This window comes from Oculina patagonica, chromosome 3 (assembly GCF_052425735.1).
Source record: "Oculina patagonica isolate OP01 chromosome 3, crgOcupat, whole genome shotgun sequence".
Classification (NCBI taxonomy): Eukaryota; Metazoa; Cnidaria; class Anthozoa; order Scleractinia; family Oculinidae; genus Oculina; species Oculina patagonica.
Window position 1 is genome coordinate 20,243,397 of NC_135760.1, and position 12,169 is coordinate 20,255,565.

At 40.1% G+C, this 12,169-nt stretch overlaps 1 protein-coding gene across 1 annotated transcript in view; it reads left to right on the plus strand.

Annotated features, from left to right (window-relative positions):
• The window catches only part of LOC144645266 (uncharacterized), a 72,631-nt gene that overhangs the window by 17,505 nt on the left and 42,957 nt on the right, over positions 1 to 12,169 (plus strand). The gene's annotated exons all lie outside the window — the stretch shown is intronic.

A 12,169-nucleotide genomic window follows, 5' to 3' on the forward strand; every position in this document is an offset into this window, starting at 1 on the left:
TGACCCGTGCATTTAGATGGTTTATTTTGCAGTGAAAAGGTCTTGAAATATTTAGGTGTTGTAGAAATAATAGACAAGACAAGAGTCAGCTCAAAACTTAGAGATAAGATTGAACTTTATTTTTAAAACATTTATTTCTTTCATTCTGGCAGCAGCAGATGAAATTATATTAAAAACCAAGCGCTAAGCTGTGATAATAAGCAGGGTGGCCGAGAACTGGCAAATACGCAAACGTCGCAAGAAAAAATTTCGAAGTAAATTAAGACCAAAAAATACAACGGTTCAACGAAAAGTTAACTAAAGCAGAAAGCTGAATTATTCTACGTTTCACATGCCAAAAATTAGCTCGTATGGTGGGGGCTTTTGGATAAAATACGAATTTAACTACATCCATGAATTTGGAGCCGTAAACAAACAACTACCTCCGCGTAAACTCGACGTGTGAGCTTTCTATATCGAATTGAACGATCAAACTCAAGATACTTAAAGCACATGAATCAGTCTATCGTTTGAAGGAAATACCTTTTCTTTTTGATTCAACTGGAGTGTGAAAAAACGCGTTAAACACAAAGTGGCCGAGAACTGGACCCGGCCGAGAACTGGGCCGATATATTCACCATTGTGAAATTGCACTTACTTTGACAAGTTAAAGTTATTTTTGTAAATGAAAAAGGTAACGTTATTGATGTCACGCAGTGTTTTTTTTAGCAAACTAGATGGTTTGCTGGTTTCTGACTATGAATGGGGGTGTGATCTTGCGGTATATTTTTTGAGCCTGACTCCGCCGTAAAACTTTTTTTTTATTTAGGAAGAACTGTGTCGATTTTCATTTCGAACAATTGGTCGTCAAGTCGTTTGTCACAAAGAGTAGAATGTTTGTACAGCATGTTTTGGAATTATTTTAGATTTGGTTAGTAAGACGCTTCTGAAGACCTGAGCAAAACATTGGGAATGTACAGTATTAATAGGAACTTGAATGGAATTTTTCACAAGTTGGATAAAGGTATCAACTGAAAAAAATGGAATTCAAAATGAGAACTTGGATTTTGTTGTAATTAAATTTTATCGCGGATTGGATGCATAATATCACGGCTTTGAAAGTCTTCAAATAATTAGAAAGGTTCCTTTCTTCCTTTTGATCTTATTGTTATTTTCATGTATTGATTATTCGAAAGTGGTTTTCGTTGATACGAAAAAAAAACGGGTTTTCACTGAATTGCTTGAAGTATTTTTAGACGTGATAATATTGGCTTAATCAAATTACATTGTGCACGAAATATTTGTTATTCTTTTGTCTTGAAACTTTGAGGAAATTGAAATTTTTGTTTGACAGTAGTGTATGAAAGGCATTTTATAGAACTGAATAAAAAATAAGAAACATTGATAAAGGTTATTTCAAAGATTTATTTTGCCTGATTTTGAAGGGTTTCAGGAGTTTTAAAGAGTGCTGGTAAACGGCTGTATGTTGTTTGTGATTACGGATCTTATTTAGTTTCGAACGCTCTAATTTTTGAAAGGTTAAAACAGGTTAAAACCGGGCGGTTTCATGAGTTTTTTGGGTAGAAAGGTACGGTGGTGGTAAAAAAAAAATGTTTAGAAAGGAATGACTGTAGTAGCACGTAAGTCGGAGGTTTGCGTGAGTCACGGGGTATAGTATGCGTGAGCTGGATTTCCGGCGTCATAACGGCATGTTTTGTTTACTGAAAGATACACTCGACGTTTAGTTAGCTTAGTCGGCTTGGGAAACTATTTTAAAAATGAATGTTGTAATAGTTAATTAATAGTAATCTAGAATTAACCCACGCTCGATTGGAGTCTGTTCTGGATTCGCGCTACCTTTTCGCCGCGAAGGAATTTTGTAAAATTTCGCTAGTGGAAAGAGGTACTGTAAGAACAGTATCAATAACTCAAAAGGAGGAACTTCTTTGTAGCTCTGAATTAAGACGTATGATAAAATTTTAGAATAAGAAACTTTCGATATATGGTTTTCATATTGTTTTTGTCAATTTCCTTTTGTGGCAGATTTTTTGAGAATCAGCTTTTCTTTCGTGTGATGACAGACACAGGACAGGACGAGAGGTGGATGAGAAAGATGCCGAAGATGAATAGGCACCGAAAAACGACAAGAACCGTCAAGGACTTATCTTTAGAGGGCGGGGAGTTTTGGCATACTGTATTTCGAGGACTGGACTGGACTAGTAAAACGCGGACTAGTAAAACGCAGACTTGTAAAACGCGGACTAGTATAACGCGGACTAGTAAAACGCGGACTTGTAAAAGGCGGACTAGTAAAACGCGGACTAGTAAAACGCGGACTTGTAAAACGAGGACTAGTAAAACGCGGACTTGTAAAACGAGGGCTTGTTAAGCACGGACTTGTAGAACGCGGACACTAAACAGAAACTAAACGGTTTAGCGAGCGAAACAATTTGTGTTTGAAGCTCTTGTGTGTTTCTTCGACGGCATATTTCTAGCTTTTTTGAGCACTCTATGGTCTGTTTTAGCGTGGAGATGTTTTTGCAGTATAGCACATGTTCGTTCTGCAAACCCCTACTAAAACAACGGGATTGATGCTATGAGTTGTGTGCATATGTTTCTTTCTTTCCACTACTTGACGTCTGTTGAGTGCAGTCGTTTGTATTGCTCGCACGAGGTAGAACGGGGCCCGTCCAGAAATCAACAGTCAATCGTAAATAAAGGTGACGGGCCTACACGACTCCTACGTTCGTGACATTGGAATATTTGCCGTTAAATGTTTAAGTTCGGTCTTTCGACCTTATTTGCTTCTGACTTCTTTCTGAGGGTACTGTTTTAATTTGGGGGCAGTATGTGGTAAATAAAGGTGACGGGCCTACACGACTCCTACGTTCGTGACATTAGAACATTTGCCGTTATATGTTCAAATTCGGTCTTTCGACCTTATTTGCTTCTGACTTCTTTCTGAGGTTACTGTTTTTTTGAGACATTATGTATTGAAGAGAGCCGTAAGATGATTGTGGCCAAGGAATTCGAAGTGTCTAGAGGCGTTTTACAAGTCCGCGTTTTACTAGTCCAGTCCAGTCTACAAGTTAAAGACACATCAAGACCACCCCACTGTGAATTGCCATAGCACAGACAAAATTATAGTCAATATCTTATGTGTTTTTAAGAGAATTACATAAGAACCAAGGCATGTCTTGTCTTGCCTTACATTGACATGCAATAATTTGGAAATACTAAGCTCGTAACAGTTTAAGACAGAATCCATCAGGAATTTGAGTAACATTAATTTTAGTTACGCAAAAATTGAGCACCAGAATAATTTAAATCCTTGTGTTCTTTCATACCTTGTTAAAGGCTTGACATGTGATAACACCAACATAACACCAACAACAGTTCTTTATCAGTGGGGATTGAAGAAAAAAATGGAAACATCATCACACAGTTGACCCCCATGCAAAAACACTCCAGGATGTCACGGGACTGTTTGGTGTCCGTCTGCCAATTTCTAACTTCAAATTCCAATGTTAAATTCACATTAAATTTTCAATATTTCTTAGTTGTCTAAATTTTACTAATTCTTTTAAAAAAACTATCACCTGCCAAACATCCCCAAAAATCACTCAAAAAATTACAAAATACCGCAATACATAGATACATGGGATGAGTGAAGTTTCCTTGTATTCCTTGAAACACCAACAAGATATTTCCGTTTAAGGTGGCTGATAATGGGTTTCAGTATTTCCCAGTCCTTATACTTTGGTTCAGTACTAAAAGCCTTCATCAATTGCTATTACAGTAATGGTATGAAACAAATGTTCAATCATTCATCAACAAGTTGTGATCATTTTCTTGACAATAGTAGTTCCCCGGTAAACAGTTGTAGTACTGTCCCATCAAAGTGCAATGCCTGGAAAATACCGAAAAGCACACGACCGTCAGGTGAAACCGCACCTTACAGTATTACCAATACACTGCACTTTGCTAAGTCAAACTTTACATTGTCTAGTCGTCTACTTCAATCGTTTATTTGTATTGTGTGAGATACATTTATAAATTGAAACCATCATGTCATTAAGTAATAATGCAATCTCGACAACGTTCTAGATATTATATTATGCACACTAATACAGCTCATGCAAGCCCTGTGACTTACACAAACACAGTCGGACTGAGTGCTACTTAAGTAACTGCTTCGTGGTTTCTGCTGTACTGAACCCTGCCTTTCAAGGCAAAGCGCCCGATTTTAAGCTTCTCAAGCTTCTCAATGTTCTTGTTTAAACAAAGCTCAAGCCATGGCTCGTTCCTTCTAGGAACTTGCATCGATATAAATATATTTTTTTTCTAGCCGAGACAGATGGGCCTTTCATCATCATCATCATCATCATCGTCATCATCATTTATTAGCCACTTTAGATGGAAATACAACAGTAATAATTATATGAAGGCAGGGAGACCTCCAAGAAACCACCCGGCTTATAGAGGAGGCCACCTTCGTTTAGCAGTATGCTGTCTTTAACCAGGGGGAGGGGTATAAATGGAGAGGGGAAAGGCGGAAGGGCGATTTTACGGGGTAAAGTTTTGAATCGTTGTGGCCAGTGTCGGACTGTTCTGCAAAGATCCATTTCAATGTTGGCTGACTTCTGACCCGTTCCAGTCAAGTAATAAAAGCGTTTTTCGAGCTTCGATATTTTCTGACTGATGTTAGACCTTTCAGTGATACTCGTGATGCAACACGTTAGATTATCGGCAACTACGAAATAGTTCAGCTTTCCTATCAGAATTTGGCTGTAGTTCTTTGTACACTTAGTGATCTCAAACAAGAGGCGCGTTGTACACAGGCTATTGAGGGCTATAATGTACACAATAGAAAAGTGGAAGCAAACGCATGGGACTGGCCAACATTAAGAACTACTACCACTTGAGTTCTTAAAAATGCAGAAATAACGCCATTTGCGAATCGAAAAACACAAGGGACTTCAATCCTGAATTTTACTTTATGAGGAGACAAACGATGACTACTTGTCTGTAATATACAGAGTAAATAGAATATAGAGAGCATCTTGAGAAAATAGTAGAACAGTATTACAAGAAACCAAGTGTCAAGCTAACGCGAAAAATATCGCGAGTGACGCTTCAACTCCACGTGGTCGCACGCTGTCACATTTTGCCTAGCATAGTTTCAGCGCTAAAGTGCGCGGCAAGCAAAGTTTAGTGTTTTATAGCTCATCTTTTCCCTGCGAATGCGCTTGCATTTATTGGCTAGTACATGGTCAAATGGCACGAAACGAAGAAACGTTTCCCGCCAAATGTTCATGAGCGGGCAACATTGCGAAACCAGTGACGTCACAGGGTAACTTTACCCTTTGATGTCACAGAAATACACACAGGAGTAAGGTACCGAGACTCAATGGTGTCAGAGCCACTGTAGACTAAGGAGGTGGGGCGAGACTAAATGTTGGAGTCCTTTCGTAACACTCCAACCCTTTTGGACCCTTTTGGCTCTACCAGCTTTTGGCTCTCTGGACCCTTTTGGCTTTGCAGGAGGCGGCGTGGCCTAGTGGTTAGGGCACTGGACTTGTAATCCGGAGGTCGCGCGTTCAAATCCTCCTCCCCGCCACTAGATGGATTTGTCTTCGGTCGTCCTGAATTCAACTCCTCCATGCTTTGTAAACAGCCAACTGGACTTCCCAACCTTGAATTTTGCTATTGATATGAATGACTATTAATGGACCTCAAGTCATACAAGCCAGGGAAAAATCATCTCGTAATTTTTAAAATCCGGCTACTACTATGTGCTGTTTTTTGTTTTTTGGTCTACGATTAAAGACATAAAATTAAAAACCAACAACAGTGAAAGCTATGGCAGAATGAAAGCTGTTAGAGTGAGGTAAAATCCCATTTCCCAGCCAAAATTCTGCACAATCGCATCTCCCAGTCTATTGTTTGCCCAGTTTTGCCTAAATCCCAGTCCCAGTCCCAATTAATTTTTTTGTTTGTGATTCCCAGTCTGAGTGACCCATATCCCATTTTCTCGGTGAAAATTTGCCAAAATCCTTGTTCCCATCTTATCCCTTCAGGCCTCCTCCTTTTAGCTATACGTAAGCACTGTAAATAAAACTCTTGTTTAATTGGACAAGAACACATCATGTGCATGCCATGTATCAAAACATAAACTCTCTAGGGAAATGGAACAACACAACTCCTGAGGAAATTAAATGCCTGAACATTGAACATGCTGTGATCAAGTGGACATCGATGAATGATTGTGTGTATGTGAATGTGTGTGTGCATCGATTAGAATGGCTTGGAAATAATCTCAGAAGAACTTGTGAGGTATTGCAATGACTAATTAACGGTCTTTGAGCAATGAAAAAGGATTCTCAGGATCTTGATTCTTACTAATGTAAATTAACCTACTAATTACATTGGAACTTTGGTTTCAAAATAAAATTGGTAGCTTATATTATACAAACACCTCTTCAGAAATTGCCACTGGGATATAAATACTTCGGATATTTTTCACCCAGTTCCTTTTGCCATAACTATTTAATTTTTTCAAGTTAGATAGTGCAAACTTGGAATGACTTAAAAACAGGTAAAAAATGCTTTAAAAATTCTCGAGGACACGTTTTCAAGAAGCATTGATTTCAGAAATGCCTGTGGGCACATGTGCGCCTAGACCCTTCCCCCCACCCCCACCTTGGCTGACATGAGAGCCACTGTGAAACAATGTTGGGCATTCAGGGGCGGATCCAGGATTTATAAAAGGAAGCTGGCTATTTACAAAAAAATTTGTTTACTATCTTGTTTAAGCCCCAGTTTTTTATGGGGGGAATCAGGCTTTTAGGCAGAATTTTTAAAGTGGGAGTGCAAATTATTTTGGGCCAAAGGACCATAGTTCATGAGGTCGCATGAGTTCATGAGGCCACAGGCTCCATGCCCCCAGGGGGGTTTTGAGGTATGCCTATGCCCCCCCCCCCCCCTCAGAAAATTTTGAAAAGTTGAAGCCTCTTAGACGCGATTTTAGACGTGATTCTGAGCAGCTTTAAACACCTTTCAATTAAGCTATTAAACCCCTTTTTTCCCTGGTAATTTGACAAAACTATTCTTTCCTCAATTTACGTTGTTTATCATTGAATTATATTTGGGACAGAAACTCTACTTCTTACGAACAGTGATTGAAATTTGAAGTTGAACTTACGAAATTACACGAAAGAACAGATATGCGTCGTTTTGTTCTCCCACGAGCGTGGAAATTTTTAGCCCTTGGCAAAGTGACCTGGGGACGACTTGGTGAGTCAATGCTTTGCTTGTGAAATCACTTCGTTCAATTGAGATTCATGCAAAGAGAAGGGTAAGAAAACTAGCTAAAAGATGCAAATGGATATGAAAATCTAGCCAGCAAGGCTAAAACAACTCTTGAATGGTAAAAGGAATGTATTTTTTTCAAAAAAAATTGTACACACATGTTTTGTTACATTAAGCACAGAAGCTCATAAATTGCCGCCTCAAACAAGCCGTTGAAAATCAGTAGTATAAATGTGGGAGGCGCGGTGGCCTAATGGTTAGTGCGCTGGACTCCGGATCGAGCGGTCGGAGTTCGAGCCCTGGCCGGGGTCATCATGTTGTGTTTAGAACCACTTTACTCTCATAGTGCCTCTCTCCACCCAGGTGTATAAATGGGTACCGGCGAAATAATGCTGGGTGGCAACCCTGCGATGGACTAGCATCCCATCCAGGGGGTGTAGAAATTAATATTCCTAGTCGCTTCATACCATGGAAACTATGGAAACTTTCCGTGGTATGAAGCGGCTAGGAATATTTCTAGACTTATCCTGGTTTCAAAACAGGATAAGTGTAGAAATATTCCTAGTCGCGAATTTACAGCAAGGCGCCCAAAAGATTAAATGTGAATTGAATAATAACATGAAACCTCTCTGCTTAAGAAGGCAATTGGCCTTAGAGAAAAACATTCAAAAAACAACATCAGCGGTACCAAACGAAACGTTCTGACAAAACGACTGTAGAGATTTAAAACACTCGCAGTAAGGTTTTTTTTTGGGTTACTTTTAACTAACCTTTTTTGGAAAAGTTTATTTAGAACCAAGGGCTCTCTTTAAGCTGCGTTTACACGACAGAAAAATTGGGTACGGACCCGTCAAAAAATTGTTCCGGACTTGACCACTTTTGTCGAGAAATAGTCGAATCAAAACGGGGTAAGGCGCCTAGGCTCTTACCCAAAGTGGGACGATTAAATGCAGAGGGCCACACAACGTCAGGAAGACTATGGCACAATTTTTGTCGGATCTCACGTAGCTTGGAGATGCATGTACTAGAACTCACTCGAGGTGTATAAAACAGTAATTTTAAATGCACGGCTAGTACGACGACACTTGCGTTGGACAATTTATTTGGCCGATATTTCGACTAGTCAAGTAAAGGAGTGAGATAAAACTTAACGGCTCCTAAAATTTAAATTAAAGTATACAAGTGGATAATACGTAACACGATAGCCATATAAGGAAAAAGCATAAAATACAGCGTCGAGGGTGTAATATATACGTATAAAAAAAAAACAAAGTAATCTAATAATAATAATAATAATAATAATATGAAATAAAAATGAAATAAAAATAGTAATAAACTAAAGCTAGCTTTCACATAACGATCTAAAGATATAACAGATCACTGTTCAGAGCGTCTATTGAGGCCATTAGGTTCAAGAGTTTTGCCTCGGTCTATGAGATATGCTTCTCTTGCTTTGCGACGAGAAGTACTTTTAGTGGGTAGCAATTCAAGAGGGACTAGAGAAATCTCTGATGTGCAGTGACCTGCCATGTTGAAATGAGTAGGGACTGCAGTGGCTGCTTTCTTGTGCCTTGGATTATTGCTGGCCTGCCTGTGTTCAGTGAAACGTTCCCGAAGAGTACGTTTTGTTTCTCCTACATATTGTTGATTACATCTTTTGCATTCTATCATATATACAAGGTTAGTTGAGTTGCATGTTATGTGATGTTTAATCTGTCTGACTTCGTTAGTACGGCTGAAGGTATATGTAGTTTTGCCATCTTCGATGTGGGGGCAAGTGAGGCATCCATGATTTGAGTTACAGCGGAAGGTGCCGGCTGGCAGCTGACTGCATTGGTTAGGGCTTTTAAGTTTCGCTCGGACGAGTAAATCTCGAAGGTTGGGAGAGCGCCGGTAAGATACCACGGGTGTTTCTTTGAAGATTTCTTTACAGTTGGAAGAGGAGTTAAGAAGAGGTTGTTTGTTGTGAAGTATTTTCTGAATGTTACGAAGTGCTGGATTGTATGTGATTACTAAAGGAACTCTATCAGATCGTGTTTCGCGAGTGTGTTCCTGCAAAGACTCTTCCCGTGATACCAGGCGTGCTCTGTCGATTTGCTCTGAAATAAAGCGTTGTTTGTAGTTTCTTTTAACTAGATATTGCTGAAGTTCTTTAACGCGATGTTCAAAAAAGTTTTCAGTGGAACAGATTCGGCGTAGACGTAGAGCAAGACTGTAAGGGATTGACCGTTTAGTATGATATGGATGACTTGAGGTGTTCAGTAAGTACTGATGCTTATCTGTAGGTTTAGAGTATAGTTCGGTTTCTATTTTTCCATTGTTGAGGTGAATGTTGACGTCGAGAAACGGAATGGAGGTGGTCGAGCGTTCACTGGTGAATTTTATAGTGTGGTGGATATTGTTAAGATATTTTATGAAATCACCAAGCTTGTCTTCTCCTAATGTCCAGATCATAAAAATATCGTCAATATACCTCCACCAAATAAAAGGTTTGTCCGGGTACGAATCAAGTGCCTTTGTTTCAAAATCGCCCATGAATAAGTTGGCAAATGCTGGGGCCATTCTTGTTCCCATCGCTGTACCGTGCAGCTGCATGAAATGTTCGTTGTTAAACTCGAAGTTGTTCATATTCAGAATAATGCGTATCAGGTCACAGATAGCTTCAGTGCGTATATCCTTTTGAGATCTTGCATCTAAGACTTTAAACAACACTCGAATGAACGAACGAAACACAGAGATCAAATGACAGCAGATGTCAAGCTACAGGGACGATAGCGAGGACCTGGGGCTAATTAAGTTATTCCTAGAGAATATTAACAATTATAACCCACCGATTAATTTTCGCGCGCGCTCATTGGACACAACGCATCACGTGGTACAAAATCGGACGACGGGTATCAGCGAATATACCCCGTCCGATTTGATATCCGTCGCCCGATTTTGTAGGCAAACACAAAACAAACGAATGAAGTTTACCTTATTCAATTCTAACTTTTAATGAATTTACAGTTATAAAACTACGTAAACCAATCAACTTACATTTGTTTCAACCACAGTTACACCGGGTTTATTACGTAGGTTTTTTCCTATAAATTTACTGGCGATAAAGCGCGATGAAGAAATTAATCGGAGGGTTATAAAATAAATAAACCCCTTTCTGGCTTGCTGGTATATTGGAGGATAATGCCCTTGGCTGAAAGATTGTCCTCAAAATTTCACAGTTGCCCTCGAAGCTACGCTTCTCGGCCAACTGTTCATTTTTCGACAATCTTTCAGCCTCGGGCATTATCCTCCGATATACCAGCCGCCTGAAGGGGTTTATTTACTAATTATCCCCTGATGTCTCTCCCACACACCTCGACAGACAAGATCAACAACCAGTGAATCAGTTTGGGCATCTTTATTGAGTGAGAGGGCCTGAGGACTCGAGAGGAGACCCCAAGCCAAGGAGGCCCAAACAGGATTCACAGGGGGGAGATCAGTCAAAGAGGGTAGGGGTAAGGCATGAGGAAATCGAAATCAAAAGATAAGCTGAAAGTGCTAGCACTTTTTTGGCATTATTTTGCTTCGCGAGCATTTTTTTTCTACATTTTATCCCAAAAAGCACTGCTAGCATTATTTTGGATTCTCGACTGATTATGTGTATATTTTTTTGTTAGAAAGCACAATCTGACTTCGTCCAAAGCCTCCCAGATGCATTTTGCCCTCATTTTAGTCAAAGGAGCCGAGGAGGCCTGGGGAATAGGTTTGATAGGTCAGCGGTTGCCATCTAGAAACCCAGTCCATCACACTCGTTCCAAGATGGCGTCATCCACGTTGTCATCGAGGAACAATGGAAGACAGCCAGCCAAGGCAAAAAATATGAAAAATGCTACTAAAAATCTGAAAAATGTAACATTCTGTTCAAAAAAATCGGAAAAAAAGTGAGCATTTTTATGTAAACCACGAGCACTTTTTTAAAAAATTAGCATTATTTTAGAACTTTTTTTGGCAAAAAACGAGCACTGCTTTGAGCATTAAATGCTTTTTTTTACGAGCACTTTCGGTAAGAGCCTATAAGCGCCTACAGGCGCGTTTAGACGGCAGAGAAAATTGGGTACGGACCCGTCAAAAAACTGGTCCGGACCTGACCACTTTTGTAGAGAAACAGTCAAATTAATTAAGGCGCGTTTACACGACAGAGAAAATTCGGTACGGACCCGTCAAAAAACTGGTCCGGACCTGACCACTTTTGTAGAGAAACAGTCAAATTAAAGGCGCGTTTACACGACAGAGAAAATTCGGTACGGACCCTTCAAAAAATTGTCCGGACCTGACCACTTTTGTAAAGAAACAGTCAACTTAACGCGGGGCCATAGGCGCGCTTTAAAACGGGGCATAGGCGCCTATGGCCCCGTTTTGATTTGACTGTTTCTCTACCAAAGTGATCAAGTCCGGACCAATTTTCTGATGGGTCCGTACCCAAATTTTTCTGCCGTGTAAACGCGCCTTACGGCCCCGTTTTGATTCGACTGTTTCTCTACAAAATTGGTAATGTCCGGACCACTTTTTGACGGGTCCGTACACAATTAACTTTGTCGTGTAAACGCGCCTGCAGGCGCCTATGCCCCCGTTTTGATTCGACTGTTTCTCGACAAAAGTGGTCAGGTCCGGAACAATTTTTTGACGGGTCCGTACACAATTATCTTTGTCGTGTAAACGCGCCTGTATGCGCCTATGCCCCCGTTTTGATTCGACTGTTTCTCGACAAAAGTGGTCATGTCGGGAACAATTTTTTGATGGGTCCGTAGCTTTAGCTTGATAAGCTTTACTTGTCATCGCTTTTTTGGGGCGGTGGGGGCAGGGTCACCCAACAGACCGTTTCGGTAAATATCTGTTC